Source organism: Cynocephalus volans, chromosome 9 (genome assembly GCF_027409185.1).
Source record: "Cynocephalus volans isolate mCynVol1 chromosome 9, mCynVol1.pri, whole genome shotgun sequence".
NCBI classification, from domain to species: domain Eukaryota; kingdom Metazoa; phylum Chordata; class Mammalia; order Dermoptera; family Cynocephalidae; genus Cynocephalus; species Cynocephalus volans.
Window position 1 is genome coordinate 133,931,142 of NC_084468.1, and position 17,271 is coordinate 133,948,412.

General features: G+C 41.4%; 1 protein-coding gene across 7 annotated transcripts in view; it reads left to right on the forward strand.

Moving 5' to 3' along the window:
- Window positions 1-17,271, forward strand: part of FHIP1A (FHF complex subunit HOOK interacting protein 1A) — a 242,394-nt gene that overhangs the window by 180,820 nt on the left and 44,303 nt on the right. The gene's annotated exons all lie outside the window — the stretch shown is intronic.

Consider the following 17,271-nt stretch of genomic DNA (forward strand, 5'->3'; position numbering starts at 1 on the left):
GCTTGGGTCCACCCATGCTGATTCTTTAATGTCCTTCCCTCCTGGTAAGTCTTCTCCAAAAGGACAGCTTGCACCATCTAGTGGATCTAAGAAGAGGCTCTCAGGTTTAATTTTTTGGTGGCCCTACTTTAAAAAGAAGAAAGGAATAATATTTTTACTTAATGAATCTGCAGATTCTCACACAGAACTCTTTGTTTGTGTCATGAGAGTGAAGTTAGCAGCCAGAATGAAGGTAGGGTCCCTTTCCTGAAAACAAGGCACATTACTGACCAAGCTTCTTCTTTGTAATGGTGGCAGGAGGGTAAAGAAATGGGTAATACTCATATATCAACCTTGTTTTTTCAGTCAGTGCTTGGATTCTTTAACTCATTAATTCAAAATGTTAGCTCTTCTGTAATGGGCCTTCCCATCATAGTAAGGAATTAGTCAAATCCTGTTATTCCTGGGGAATCCTCTAGTGCTCATTTGGACAATTAACTTACTCAAGACTGTACAGTGTTCTACTACTCAACAGGATAAATGAAGTTTTTGGAAGCTTCCAAATTACTCCTTTGCTTTCCTTCAATAGAGATTTTAAATCTTTTCACATGCTCTGGAAGATACTTGTCTTGTGTGGCAGGTGGTAGAAGATGGTATCTGTCAAGCAGGATAACTTGATGGCTGAATGGGCAGTACAGTTCTCACCACCGACTTTGCCCTGTGATCTGAAATGCCCGTTAACCTCCTGAGCCTGAGTTTTCTTTGAAAAGAGTGTGATCGGTTATCTTTATATTTATAAAGTACTGCTCAGCAAAAAAAAAAAAAAAAAAAAAAAAGATTTAAAAAATCTTTTGTTACTCCATTGGCTGAAATATCTTAAATGGCACCATGCGTAGCACCTGTGTGTAGTACAGTTGTGCTTGTAGTCGTAATGACCTGGAGGCTTTGTGATAGAGGTTTACATTACATACTGGTGCACATCACAATCAACAAGGGGTGCCCAGGCATCTCCTGAAGCTTCTGGCTTAACTGGATCAGGATGGGGCAAGAGTGTGGGTATCTTTTAATAGCTCCCCCGGTGATTCTAACATGGAACCAGGATTGAGAACCACTAGTGTATGATATTCTTGTATGTATTCCACTACTGTATGAAATACTGTATGATTCTTGTGTTGTGAATCATTGGATTCCAAATCAAGTTTGGTAGTGTCATGTGTATTTTATGGCTTTTGAATTATTAGAACGTTGGCGATGCATATTTGATAACCAGTGTTCTCCTGGCGGCCAGGGAACAGGAACCGCACTGTTTTGTGATTGGAGTAATGAAGTTATCATTGTGTCTAAATGACATCTCTTGGAGGTGCTGGTGAAGTCAGCCCTGGTGCATGAACCGGGTCTGAGCAATGTGAGTGCTTTCAGGGATAGCCAGGAGCAGTGAGGGCTAGAAGTTAATGCTTCTGTGAGCGGCAGCTTAATGTATTATCAGAATTGTCCTCTCCTGAGGGTGTTAATCCTATATTGTTGGCTCTTGTCCCAGTGACAGGAGAAAGGACGTGTCTCACTTAAAGCTTTTTTTTCTCTTGTTTGTTTATTAATGAATTTCACCTCTTTCCATGGTTTCCAGGAGCAGAGTGCTCAGTGAGTTCTCTGGAGAAGCTGTTTTCTGGAGTAAAGTCCTTATCTGTCCCTAGGAGCAGCTTTCTTCTGACAAATGTAGCTGAATTGGTTGGAGGAGGGATGGTGCGGGTGGGTATAAAAGAGAGAGAGTGGGTGTAAATCCTCTAAAATGCTGTTTGACTACACGGTCTAAATCGTTGATACAAATATACAGCTTCAAAGGCTTTCTGCTCTGTTTTCGGAGGGCAGGGGACAAGAACGTCAGGAAATTGTTAGTGCTCTTGGCTTCTTTTCCTCAAAATAGTGTAAAGAACATGAAATTTTGTATCAGGTACACATGGGTTTGAATCTGGCTTCTGCCACTTATTGTATACTCTTAGGGCAGATTTTTTGGGCCTCAGTTTTCTTACAGGTGAGATGAGAACCTTAACACCTACCTTGAAGGGCCAAGGTAAACTAACTCAGGTAGTGTATGTAAAGCACCGAATGCTTGGCACAGAGCCAGAACTTCGTAAATGGTAGCTATTTCTGGGACTACAATTTATAGTACTAGTAATTAATGATAATAATAAACATCACCCCCTCTTTTGGAAATGGTAGCTTCATGGCCTGGGTGTCTAGTTGTCCTTCTGGTGGGGATAGCAAGGGGGTGTCGATAAAGGCCCAGCTGGGAAAGGGTACTCAGAATTCTCATCCATAATCAACATGTTATAATTTAGAGTCTCATCACATATTAATCCCTTAAAATGTCGTTACTCCATAGAAGAGTTCATTTCACTGATCACTCATCTTGTGTACATCCTGCTGTTTAACACAGAGGGAACAGAATATAGGTGTTTATTTAAACAATGTGGAAGAAGGGTTAGTAAAGAGGGAAAATATGATTTCTTGGGATTACTTTGGTAAAAGTCATACCTGGTGCCATGGAGTGGTATGGGCTTTGGACATCCTTGGGAGGCCAAGAAGAGGAGATGACAGAATGGGCCACCAGGTTCCCCACTAGGATTGCCTGTGTGTTGCCACAAGTTTATCTTGGTGCCACCTTTGTCACTTGCCATGAGCTGAGTGTCTGGAGTACAGTACCGTTTCATTGAAGCACTTAGCCTAGAGCGTAAAGCATTTATGTGAAGCAGCATAAAGTGAATTTGCATAGCTGAGGGACCTGTAGTGCAGTTTCAGAAACGTCATTGCAGTATAGTCTAATTGAGGTGTAGAGGGCTCTGCTCCCCATCTGAGTTACAGCAAGTTGAAAATGCATGAACTGAATCAGGCAGATGGCAGGTTTATAAATGGCACCTTTATTACCAGTAAAACGGATGCTAGGAATAGGGGTTATACTCGTGGACAAGATTTCCTTGTATTTAATCCCAGAATTAGATAGACTCACTCACACACCATAGAACCTGTGGTGTGGAGGAGCAGAAGCAGAGCCGGTGGTGTGCCTGGCTTCCAGAGAAAGAGAGAGGAAAGGACAGGCTTAACCCAAAGCTCATCAAAATAACAAGTTATTCCTCCTTTCCTGGGGAAGAATTGCTGAGGGAGGCAAGGAGGCCAGACGTTCCCTGCTAGGAGATCCTGCCTGTGGAAGGAAACATTAGAATTGGAGGCTTCATTTTTCTATGTTGGATCTACAAAAATCCAGCCTTTCTAAGTTCTTGAGAATTTGGAAGTAGTAATTCATACTTAAAAAAACAAATGGGGGTGGTTCAGTTGTCACCCCTTTACCCAAGAACCTAAAATGGTCCCTTTACCTGCAGAAGATAATGCAGACTCCTTCACCTGGTTTTGAAACCTCTCCTAATCTGGCCCTATCCTGCCTGTTAACTTTCCTTCCCCTTGTGATTTTCAAATGCAAATCCAAAGTCAGATCATTGTCCTCATCGGCCTCTGTACAGTCTGTTTTGGTTCCTGTGCTCCTGCTGGATTATCCTTTCCATTTCCTGTCTGTCCAAAGTGTACGCGTCTATTTAGTCCCAATATAAGCCCCACACAGGGCACAAGCCTCGCACTTCAGGGCACACTGATTTCTCTAATCTCTAAACTGCCACTGAGCTTTCCCATGGGACCATACAGCTTAGCACTTGTCTCATCAGGTGAGGTTTATTAGCCGACTGCTGTAAGTACCTTGAGGGGCAGATACTTCTTATACTTCTTTTGCATATCCTCAGCTGCTAGTCACCATAAATTTGGTGTTTGGTCTCGCTTCAATTTTAGCAGAATTCATATTGCTCTGATAGGGACTCTTCAAACCGCTGTCTTATCTTTCTTAGTTCCTCAAACTAGGTCCTGTTCAGGCATGTTATAACACGTTAGTACGAGTTTATTTTGGTGCAAAAAATTTTTGCAATCATGCATAGCTTTTTATGACACTTTTCCATGAACTTTTTGAAGATCTCTTGTCTATTATACACATGCAAAGCACTTGATAAATATGCAGTTGGTTAAATAAAGGTGTCAAGAGAAAGTGGCTAGTTCCCTCATCACTACGTTAGAATAGAGTGACATGTTGGTGATGCTGGAAAATAAAATTCCCAAGGCAAAGAAATTAGCTCTTAGTTTCATGTAACTGACATGCAATCAAAGAATCTCAGATTTTTGGAACTGAGAGGGTAGGTCATCTAATTAATTCAACAGCATCATTTTACAGCTGAGAAAATGAAGGCTTGTGATGTGGAAAGAAATGTTCAGAGTCTGAGAGCTTAATATTTGTGAAAGGAACAGAGGATATGAAATAGATGATTTTTTCTATTCTTTACTAGATTATCCATAGAAGGTTTATGTTGTGGCTTTATATTTGCTATGTGGTAGCTTTATATATGCATTAGAGAGTCCTCTAAATGTTCCAAAGTGCTTTTCTATTATCTTGTAGATCCTCACTTCTTTATGCTCTCACCAAAATCTATGGAGGAGGGTATTTTTCACAGAAGCTTTCACCGCATCTCATCGTTAACTTTCTTTATTGACACAGGTGAATTTATTGTGGTAGATTACATAATTATGCAGGTCTGAGGCATCAGGCTTGTTTTATGGCTGCAGCAGTTGAGACACCAAAAGATTACTTGACTTGCCCATGGTCACCATATACTGAGGAATAAAATACAAGTGTTTTTGCTACCTCATGATTGCTTTCTCTTTCTTAAATTATTATCTGTGGACCCTGAGAGAATCCTGGCTTAGGAAGAAGTATATTTGTGATTTCCTGATTAGCAAAGAGAAAGAACAGTTAACACAAGTACTTAACCACCCATGGTAGAAAGTTATGAACCAGGATTGGAGAAAGGACAGCCCGGCTTTGATGAGTGTCAAGAGAGGGTGCTTGCTTTTTATAGTGTGGAATAGAAAGCAGGAGTTGGTACTGGGGAAAGACAGGTCACAGATAGCCAGCTCTCAGCAACTCCAAAGTTCCAGGAATGTTTTCCCAGGACAGTTTCATTACTTTATGTTGTAGAGTTCTCAAGGCATCAGTGATCATACTTAAGTATAATACAAAAATATCAAGCACAAAATAAGCACAGTGTTTTGGTTATTTGTGCCACTGTTTCTTTCCATTAAATTTAAAGAATTTTAGGTTTTTAATTTAAAAATTAAATATTAGCATAACTCTTATTTATTCACAGAAAAGGTAACAAGGAAGTTAATATATTTTTAAACAGAGTTTTTAAACACTGAGTCATCACATTAATGAGTCATGAAATCAATTTGATAGCACTTAGAATAAAATGGAAACTATTAGTAATGGTGAGTGTTGGGGAAAATATGGGAAAATGGTCAGGGCCCCTCAGATGTTCCGAATCTTGCTGAGCATTTGATGTTAATATGCACGTGCACTGTTTTAGTCCGTTTTGTGTTGCTATGACAGAAATACCTGTGACTGGGTAATTTATAAAGGAAAGAGGTTTATTTGGCTTACGATTCTGGGACAGCAGTATCTGGCATGGGCCTCAGGCTGGTTCTACTCATGGTGGAAAAACAGCAGGCAGCTGGCAGGTACAAGCAGATCACATGGCGAAAGGAAGCAAGAGAGAGAGAGAAGGTGCCAGGGTCTTTTTAAGCAATGAGCTCCTGCGGGAACTAATAGAGTGAGAACTCACTCACTACCCTCCTCCCCCAGGGAGAGCATTAATGCATTCATGAGGGATCCGCCCTCATGACTCAGTCAGTTTCCAACACTGCCACATTGGGGATCAAATTTCCACATGAGTTTTGGAGGGGACAACACATCCAAACTCCATCATGCACCCAGGTGTTCCTTGGTTGTCTAATGTAATTGTACATGTGCACCCAGGTGTCATGGGTTATAGACTTAAGTATAAAGGACAAGTGGCTCTGATCCATAGCTCCCCCCCCCCAATGCCCCTGGGGAGGTTGCTACTGCTGCTGGAGGTTGTTGCTGTCAGGCCCCTCCCTGCCCCCTGACCCTCTGAGAGGCAGCTTTCCCCGCTGGACCTGTGAGCTGCTGCTGCTGAGGTCTGAGCTCATGTCATCTGCCAATATGCTCCTGGGATCTTTCCCAATTACCTAGTGTGGACCTGCGTATGAGGGTTCTGTGACCCAGCCTGGCATGTGAGGGGTCTGGTGACCTAGTCTGTACAACGGGTTTGAAGGGTCTGAACCCTAGCCCGGACAATACAAATGGAAACTTAGTGTAACTAAAATGATGAAACATTTTGGCTTTAGTTATGAATTGCTTTAACACTACAATTGGTGTAGCTATTACCTTAACCCAACAACTGACGCAGTCATGTAGCTTTACAGTGAGTATTATATATTGTTGTAAAATATATTTCTTACGAGTCAAAGTTTTAAAAAGTTTGAAAACAATGTTATAATGCTTTGGATGATTGGAGAATGGGTTACTAGATTAATCTTAACATTACATTTCTGCCTTATCATGGACTGCAAGTGTTTGTTGGTCTTCTCTTAGTATAAAACATTCATTTATTAATTTATTCAACAAATAAATGCCAGGCACTGTTGTAAATGCTGGGGATGAGATCTCTTTAGCAATTGATTTACAAACCAAATTGTCTTATTTTCAGAGAAAATACTTGTTGGGAAAATATAGGAAAATGGTCAGGGCCCCTCAGATGTTCAGAATCTTGCCGAGCATTTGATGTAAGTATGCACCTGCGCCCAGGTGTTCCTTGGTTATTGTCTAATATAATTGTGCATGTGCATGCAGGTGTCCTGGGTTATGACTTAAGTATAAAGGAGGAGTGGCACTGATCCAGGGCGCCCCCCCGCTCTCGTGCCTTCTGTATGCCCTCCTCCCCCCCCCCCGCCCCGAACCGCTACTGCTGCTGGAGGCTGTTGCTGCGAGCTGTTACTGCTAGTGTCCCCAGGATGCTCCGAGAGGCTGCTGCCACCACCAGACCTGTAAGTGGCCGGACCTGTAAGCTGCTGCTGCTGTTGCTGAGGACTGAGCTCGTGTTATCTGCTGACAGCTCCCAGGATCTTTCCCAATTACCTAGTGTGGACCTGTGTGTGAGGGGTCTCCTGACCCAGTATGTACAATAGGTTTGAAGGGTTTGAGCCCTAGCCCTGAATAACTAAAATAATGAAACGTTTTGGCTTTGGTTATGAATTGCATTAACAATATAATTGTCTACAATGGCAGGAGTCCGACAATTGCCTCAGCCATACAATTAGTGTAGCTATGGCCCTAACCCGACAACTGGCCTAGTTGTGTAGCTTTACAATATTGTATCAGTTTGTATGAGGTTTAGTTGTAGATAATAGAAAACGCCCTTCAGTGGTCTTTTTCTTTTTTTCTTTTCTTTTTTTTTTTTTTTGTCTTTTTCGTGACCGGCACTCAACCAGTGAGTGCACCAGCCATTCCTATATAGGATCCGAACCCGCGGCGAGAGCGTTGCCGCGCTCCCAGCACCGCACTCTCCCGAGTGTGCCACGGGCTCGGCCCATTCAATGGTCTTTTTCTATTCTGCACACCACTCCACACACCACTTCTGTGTACCTCTCATTGGCCAGGACATATACAGCCGCATCTAGATGCAAAGGAAGTAGGGAAACGTGGTTTTTAATTAAAAAGTCAGTTTATTGCCAAGGAAGAAAAGGAGAAGGAATTTGGGGAAGATGTTTAGTGCCTGCCACAAACCTTAAAGCTTCTTACATGATAATAAGACTTTGTTTCTATTGATGGGAAGCTGGAAGGTTGTTATAACTATTGAAAAGGCACAGGATTGGCAGGGCCACTGCATGGAATTGTGCAGGTTGTCTACTGCACAAGGGTACCCTGCTGAGGGTGCAAACAGGAGAGATGGAATTCACATTCCACTTGCCAGGCTTTGTGCCCTGGCATGGTTCTGTGTTCACCCACAGGAAGGGGCACCTTTCTCTAACTGGCAGAAGATACCTTCTGCTCTGGCCAGGCCATCTGCTTACCAAACTGTGGGCCTAGGGGACTACTCTGCCCAAGGGGACCCTTTTACTGTGTTAGTATCCTTTTACTAATTTGTAGAAATGCCCCATGTGGGCTTGCTATGGCTCAAAGTCTTGGGCTCAGGTAGCCTAGGGGTGGTCTTAAGCATTTGTTCCTATACATTCCTGGTTCTGTCTCTTCTCCTAGTACAGCTCTTGTCACCTAGTTTTATTATTTTTAAAATTATGAAAGTTAGATGACACAACCGTTTTCATTGCCTTACCACACGTAGGCACAGAGTAAAGTTTTAGGGTCTGAACCGGTCTACAGGTACTGCAGAGACTCCTCTGACCTCTCTAGTATCTCCTGCCACTTCTCTAACATAGTAGGAGATGAAATTAGGGTTATAAGTTAAGCTTCCATTTACTTCTGATTTGAGATGGAATATTGTGTTTATATGTATATATTTTTCTCTTAATTTCAACAAGTGTATGAGAGAGATCATGCTGTACTAAAGGATTCTGTTCTTAAGCATCAGAATTATGAAAAGATGGGAAGGGTTCCATATTCCAATACTACACACAGAGAAATACAAAAAATAACTCACACAAGACCCCACGTTGTCTAAGGCAGCCAGGTGGCATTCATCTGGAAACAAATGTAGAGAGGAGGGAAAATCTGATCTGAAAGTTGGTGTGAATCTTTTATCATTTCCCTGTATTCTCCTAAGAGACCATTAAAGATTTATTAGCAACAAATGCCCTGCAAATTTTTCAAGTAGTTGTAAGAAAACCAAAAAGCAAGGAAAACAGAAAAGTAGTTTAGTCTGTTTATTTTACCTTCATTCCATAATTTTCTCTTGCCCCGCACTATTTTTAAGGGCCCGCTCTCCCCTCGTCTTTATGTCTGGATTGCATTCAGGTGAGGTAGAGAAGGAATCGTTCTGACAGGATGCTTCTCTGTGATTATCCAATGCTAGATGATGATGATGAGCAGGTTTGGGATAACAGAAACAACCGGAATGACTAGAATTATTGGATTTGTTCAGGCAGACACCTGTGTTTTCTCAGTCTTCCCATTGTGCTGAGGTCTTTCCGTCTCTCATGGAAAATAAACAAGGAGTGAAATCTGTCTTTTATTATCAGAGCTTGCTTTTGTTTTAGTTTTGGTGTCTAGGAAAATTGGTCTAAATATAAAATTGCACCCCTAAATGCTACCTTTAACCCAGCAGGGAGATTGAATTGCGGGTGGGGGTGGGGGGTGATGGAGTGGCAGGCTCTAGATGCCACCCTCTTGTCATCCTCAGACATTTCATTCTGACGCAGATGCTAGTTGAGACTCCGGCTATTTCCCCTCTACTGTTGAGTTTAATGTCAGTCTCATGAGAATTCAATACTACTGTCTTATTAATCAGGAAGAGAAATAAGGGGAAGCTCGAGGAAGCATTCCTTGTTTTCCAATGGACCACTTTTCTAGGTTGCCGTAATTCAAGAGCTTGGCACAAGTTGGTTGTATATTTTAAATAAAAGGTTATTCACTGTAAGTGGAAACTTTTCTTTGCTGTACAGATATTGTCAAATTAATCTAACCACCCTGCTAATGAAGGCATTCCTAATATGGGCTGTGAACCTGAGTGTTTTTATTAGTAACAGGGCTGCTGATTTGCATCTTGATGAGTTTATTGATCACGCTTTGAGTACCTGACGATGCACCAGGTCCTTTGAGAATTCACTCTGTAGGTCAGACATAGTCACTTCTGCAGTAAGTTTGCAGTCTTAAAGGATGGGTAAATGCATAAAGAAATTGAGAAAGGGAATTGACTTAGCCTAGAAAAGGGGAGGCTGAGGGGTTAATAAGAATTCCAGAATAAGAAAGACAGTGGAATTTTGGGTGACGCATTTCTCCATCACCTCTTTGTAAGGTGAGGGCAGGGTAGGGCACAATTTAAATTACATCAGGTGGAATCTCCCTTTATAATGAGAAATGCTTTCTTCTGATTCAAAAGATTGTGAGCTACACTGAGCTATGTTGTTAAAGGAAGCTGTGTCATCTCCATCTGAGTTTAGAAGAACGGTATAGTGGGTATTTTGTATTTTGGCTGCCCAGCATCTGACCTCCTTTTCTTTCTGAGCCTGTTTCTTCAGCCACCTGGTAAACGTTTCTGTGAGTTTACCCCAGTGTGCTTTCTTTCAGTAAGTATCTTTTCTGCTTAGATCATCTGGAGTCAGTTCTCATATGATTGTATGAACTCAAAAAAACAGAAACAATATGCTTAGAACAGGTCTTAATTACACAGTAGATGCTCAATAACTGGTCAGTAATGTTACTGTTTTTCAAGTTGCAACTAAGAAGTTTGTATTAAACAGAAAAGAATCTTTCTGGAGCAATTCGTAAACTAGAAAGAAATGAATCAACTGATCTTTGGAATGCTCTTAGCATCTTTGCTTCTGAGCTACAGTACTCTCAAATTTCCTTGTTAATTCTGACCTCTGAGCCATGCCGCAAAGTACCTTTCTTATGTGAAATTTAAGGTGTTTCAATAGCTAAGCTCTATTGGATGAGGTTCAGATATAATGGATCATATATTGAATTACACTCTGATAAATTGTTTTATAATGAAGTCGTAGGGTACAAATTATGCATACATAGTACAGGAAAGGAGGGTTTAGAAATAGCCATTTGCTGACTCCTCCAAGGACAGAGAGGTTTATGATACGCGAGAGATAAAAAAATGTTGATGTTAGGAGAGCAGTGACTTTTCAACTTGGCCAATCCTAGTTGCAGCATGGGCCCATTGGACCTAGGGCTATTTTTGTTGGCAATGACAGCTTTGTTTCTGCTCTCAAATATTGGTCAACTGGTCCAGTGGGATTTGAACGAGGTTTAAACTGGCTAACAGTGGCAAACATGGAAGAAAAAAATGTTTCAGAGAGTTGGTGTCCCTTCTTTGACTCCAGCCTGTCCTCGGACACATGTAGTCTTTGGAGCTGTCCTAGATCATCCCTTGTGACCGTCTCAACATCTGATTCTGCAAAATGCCTGAGAGGAAATTGGGAGGGAGGGGTGAAAATAGAAGACGTGCTCATTTTCTGTAAGGGCTATTGTACCCTGCCCCCCAAATGTATAGACAGGCACATTTTGTTCTTTTACCACCAACATCCCACCTACTGCCTGGTCCTTTTTTGCCCCTATTTGGCTTATTTTAAACTGATGTCTTAAATCAGAAAATAGTAGCCATTCTTTACAAATCTCTTCTGTGTGTTGAGATTTAAGCACTTTATCTTTAATCCTCTTAATACTTTCAAAAATAGTGGATTGTCCCCATTTTACAGAGGAGGAAACAGGGTCAGAGATTTTATAACACAATCAAGGTGATACAGGTAATAAATGTTAGGATTTGAACTTGAGTTTGTCTAGCTCTGATGCCTGTGCTCTTTCTGAAAACCAATCTCTATTGTCTTCCACTCTCTGTTTTCCTCAAAACCTTATTTTCTACTGAGTGCTGGCAACCATGTTATCTGCAAGGCTAACATTACTCTGTAACTGCTGGTATAGATCTTGCATAGGTTTAGGTCTTAATTAGAATTTCCCAGTGCTTTCGGCTTCTGCAAAGCACTCAGAACTGTGTTTTGTTTCTATTCCTATCCCCAGCATCTGAGAACTTTCACATGTCCTTAACAAATGTTTGTTGAATAGGGCCATTCCTGATGTGTTCCCATTGCCAAGATGCACAGGGGAGGTTAGGAACCCAGAAAGGTACAGCATCCAGAACAGTTGACAGTATTCATGACAAGGTAATCTGCACACTAAGAACAAAATGGGAAACGTAGACAAAAAAAATCAACCAAATCCCAAGTAGTAGGGGTATACTTGTGGGAGGGGTGCCAGTTAGAACAGTGTTTATTCACCTCCCTTGAATTCGGGCTGTGGAGTGCATTGGGAGCATGCCTGGGGAAGCAGCGCTTAGCGAGGAAACCTCCTGGCCTTGGAAGGACCCCATTGCCCATGCCCTAGGAGTGGCACTGCCTCCCAGAGTGTGTCCCCCATGCCTGGCTGTCCCCCAGAAGACCCCAGCCCCACCTTTCACTGGGTAGATGGAGAGGTGTTTCATCATGCAGGGTCTGGAAGAACCCCGAAAAGCCATTTATTCACCGTTTCCCTTTTCTCCCGGAAAGTAGAAGTTTATTATACTTATATATTTAATTATTACAGATGTGTCGAAGAAATACTGGGGAAAAACGGGCAGAGACTGACTTGTATTTTTAACTTATTTTTCTCAAAATATGGTGCTGAAATCCTCACTGTAGCCATCATTTTCATTTCCTCCTTCCTCAGGTACTTTAGGGAATAAATCGGCCAACTTACTGACTTTGGCGGTCACCTCCATTTGCCTCCCCAGCCTGCCGCTCGTGGTGGCGTCAGTGGAGTGTGTGGCCTAGAGGTCTAGGAGCAGAAGGGAGGGCCGGGGCCCTGGAGGAGGGCGCCTGAATCATCAGCTGCAGACTGTTTTCAGACCTTGAGTAACTGAACGTTTTCTGTCCTCAATTTTTGGCTGAAACAGTAGGGCTGCTCGCTGAGAACCAGGATGTCTGTCTTCCCTTCTGTACTGAGCGTCCTTCTTGGCGCTTGTGTCCTTGCAGGGAAGATGAGGGCTGTGGAGAGCCCGGCTAGCTGCTGCCGTGGGGCCTGCGGGTGGACGTGCCTCCTGCCTGAACACTGGCTGTGTCTCCCCGGCAGCAGCGGGCAGGCTCGTAGCCTGTGCTCCATGTAAAGACCCTTCCACTCCTGTTTCATGGGATCCAGCTCTTCCTTCCTTTCCCTCTGCTGCCTTTGGCGGGCTCTGTTTTCCTGGGGCTCACTGGTAACTCGCTCTGGCTGGCACCACTGGGGCTAAGGACTCACTGCTGACCCAGCTGAACAGTGGGTTAGCTTGCTTTCTCCTGTGGTATCAAAGGAAAAGCCAAGGAAGGGTGCCTTCTAACTTGAAGAGGGTGTCACAGTCACCTCTCTCTACTGCCTGCCACCTGCCTGAGTGACAGAAGGTAGAATCCATCTGTTTGCTCCAATGTGGCTGGAGCACAAAAAACAATTAGCAGGTAGGAAATTTATTTTTCAGGACATACATAAACCTGCCATTACAGGGAGGATTCAGGTGCTAATTTAGATGCAAATAGAATCGCCCAACTAGAGCTGATTACAGAAAGGTCGGAATGTCTGTATGCCCAATTTCACTCCTACACTACACGTTAAGTTAATGTGCTGCTGTGATTGTGTGCATGATGGCTAGGCTTGGTTTGGGCCTTAATTTTATTTTTTTGGTAGAGTTTTGACTTTAAAGAAGTGGAATGTGACACATGGTATCATCTCCTCCCTTCCCACCCACCCCCTTTTAGAAAGAAAACATTTTGTCCATTTCTGAGAAACCTGAAGTTTTAATTAAAAATGAAAATACAGTTTTGGAGCTCTTAGCCTAAGGTACAAAGAAGTAGATTGACTGTAAATTCAGTTGCCCTCCTGTTCAGAAAACTGATCTCAGCCTTATGTGCACTTCTTCCAGGCCAGATGATGCTGGGTTACAGCCTGGAGGACGGGGAACGGGCAGCAGAAATTGGTGGGTGAAAGGATGGAAAAGATGATTGTGAATTGTGTAGTATAGTATTTTTCTCAGGTTTTTAACCACAGCTTACAGCTAGAAATATATTTTATATGTTTGCATATATATATTTACTGAATATACAAGCAAAGCACATACATGTAATATATTGCATTATATATTTTTTCAACAAAATGTTATTTTATGAAGTTTCATAAAACAGTACTTTCTCTTACTACATGTAGTGTACTCTAATATTTTCTATTTGAATCTGGTCTCAACTATTAAAGAATCAATAAACTGAATTCACCACCCACTATTGGGTTTCAAACTGTAGTTTCAAAAGCACCAGTTTAAGGGATTAGTGAAGGCATTTGGCATGGGAAGGAGCCAGGCAAGGGCTAGAAGAGGTGGTGAAGGTGGGTGAAAACAGATTGTTTCAAAGGATGGACTAAACTGGACTTTCTAGCAGTAAAATCAAGTATTCAAGTCAGGGCTTCATTCTAGAACTTAGGCTGAAAAGTAAGCACATAAGAGTGCCTAAGCAGATATGTTCTTTAGGGTTGTTCTTATCTTGCCAAGGATAATTATTTGTTTGTGGAAACTGAGTGTTCTTTAAGTTATTTCAGTCACTGTGGCCTTGGGGTAGAAATACTACTCTTAAGCTTTATTATTGTGTATGATATGGTAGTAAGAACCTCATTTACTATTTCTACTAGTATATGTAAATTTGTAGATACCTGCAATTCTTCATAGAACAAGGTAAATCAGTATTGCTAGTCATCTATAAGGCAAAAGGTCTTACATTAACATCTGATTGTCCTACTTAATTGGAACTTGAAGAGGATGCTACTTTCCTATTTTGCTGATACTTCTTCTTTGGGGCATTAGTGGAAGATTCCATTTTACATTCTGCACAGCAGTGTCTTTCCTCTGGTGGTTTATCGGTAGCTTTCAAGTGATCACACTTAGGCTCTGGTCTCATCCTCATTAAGGAGGTTGCCTATTTGGGGAGGATTAGAGGAAGTTTCTGAAAGTAAGATAATGGGGCAGGAAAAGATTTTCTGGGATAAAAGGCTTCTAAAGGCTCTGAGGATGTGATGGAGGGAAGACATGGAAAGAGAAGAGAACCAAATTTCCCTGCTTTGGGTATTAGTTTAAGGTGAGTGTGACCTTGATTTATAAAGAATTTGCAACTTGATGCTTAATGGAATTGGGTTTTTAATATTTACAGCATGTTATGCAAATGCTGCCCCTCCAAGTGCTTTCTTAAATCCTCTTAGCTTATAAATGACAGCTTTGATTTCTAAAAAGAAATAAAATCTTTTCATTTATCCAGCCTAAGAGTAGTAGACAATAGATGCTTAATGCCCTCCTTTCATGTTAGCCCCCAAAGTCTAAGGCTTATATTCTGAAGAGTTTATTGCTGTACTTTTGAGCTTATTAAGGTCATGTGTAATTTAAGGGGAGAAAAGCTGATGCTGCATTATTGGTACAAAGGCTGGAATTCTGTATGACATGTTGGTGTAGCAGTGCTCAATAGGTAGGTAGAGAACACGGTATTACAGAAACTACACACCTGGCTTATTTGGAATGATGTCACTGCTTTTTTTCTAGAGATCAAGATTTTCAGGGAATTAGACTTATGCTTAAATAATTTTGGATTAAATTTCCACTGAAGGACCCCAAGGTTGCAGTAGTGGAGTGAAAGTGAGCTAATGGAACTAAATGTTTGGGGTTGTTGTGAGTCATTTTCCCCTTAGCTGTACTTGGTGACATCATTTATTTTAGAGGTCTTTATAAAAAATGTCCCTACTCTCTGGGGCCTTTGGAAAACATGTAGAGATAAGAAAGAATTAAAAGTTAAGCTCAGGGGTCAGCCTGTGGCTCACTTGGGAGAGTATGGTGCTGATAACACCAAGGCTGCGGGTTTGGATCCCTATATAGGGATGGCCGGGTGGCTCACTTGGGAGAGTGTGATGCTGACACCAAGTCAGGGGTTAAGATCCTCTTACCAGTCATCTCTTTAAAAAAAGAAAACAAACAAAAAAAGTTAAGCTTAACTCTGGCAAATGTGAATTACTAGATCCTTGGGGACTTTCATTCTTTCAAGAAAAGTACCTTCTATGTGCTAGGCTTTGTACACTGCACTGGGGAAATGAGGAAAAGACACATTGTATGTCCCAGGTCAAAGGACATTAGGAGTGCCATGTACATGGGGCTAGAGAACACTGAACATCAGAAAACACAAGGAGAGAAGCAGATTGTTTCAGAAGCAGGGGCAGTCTGTGAGAAACAGTCTTCTCAATGTAATTCATTTGCCAAGTGGTTGATACTTAACTGCTTTTGTTGCTGTTTGGGGGCCACAGAGAGCCTTGTAAAGTTGGCAGATGACACAGTGGTGTGTTGAATGTTTGAGGGCTCACAGCGTTGAGGCTGTACTGGGGCAGAGGTGTTTGCACTCTGATTCTGTGCTCAGGCCACTCAGGGTCATGCCATGTGAGTTCTCAGTAGATTCTGAGAGAGTGAATTCAAATGGACTATATAAGGATGCCTTGCTTAGAATAAAGAAAACAGACAAAACTGATTTGGTAATATCTTATCTACCTATACTCCTCTGTCCAGAACCTAGCTGAGCACCAAGAACCTTTTAAAAGTAATTTAAGCAGCCAAAATAGATATCACCACGCTTTTATTCACAGATGCATCCATTCAGGGCCTATCTCCACTTATGTAGCAGATCTGGACATCTGGTTTCTAAACTGATCTGTGGGTTTTGAAAGCAGAAAATTAAAAGGGGAAGAGGAATGTACTATAAAAGGAATGGCCCAGTAACAGTATATAAAGAGGCAGCTAACACTTTTAAAGGGAGGAAGAAAGAAGATGGAGAACTGGAAAAGAGAAGATATAATCACTCAAAAAGCACTGCCATCTGTTTTGTTTAGAATCAAGTGCATTAGACTCCTAGTGGGAGGATTTCTAAGATTTCTAGGGTGTGCTGTTGGAATCTGAACGTTGGAACTGTTTCTCTGGTAATTTTCATGCATTCTAGTGTGGGTGTTTCTATATGCCTGAATGGGCAATTGATGACCCTGGTGATGACCTCTATTCATCAAAAGATGTTATACTCTGCATTTTAGGACAAAGAAGCATATATTAGCTCTTAAATCAGAATCAGAATGTTTAAGATTAAAATTTTGATGCTTTAAGAATCAAATCTTCAGCTCTTTGAAAAACTTGACTGTTTAGAGTCTTATTCACTGAAAGACTGACAATTTACTGCGTGGGAAAATTACACCAGGTAGAAATACTAATTTGTGTTATAAAAAAGTCACAGTTACTTTATAAGCTGTAAACTCTTATAGCACTTTATAAATAACACTTTATGTATATTATTCGGTTATAAAAAACCCACTTACAACTCTCCAGAAACACATCTGCACATCTGTAGCACTGTGTCTGTACCTCTCCTTTGCAATTTATTATATTCTCCTTTTGTTTGTTATAGCCCATCTTCCTGGACATAAACTATGTTCTTATGTTTCTACTCCTTGTACATAGCAGATCCCAATAAATGTTTATTGGATGACTAATAATGAAACATATTATACTAAGCTTTCTAATTAATCCTTTACAAACCATGTAAATACTTCCCATTATCTTTTTTCCCCATTTTTGATTACACACTAAAATCTTTATGGTA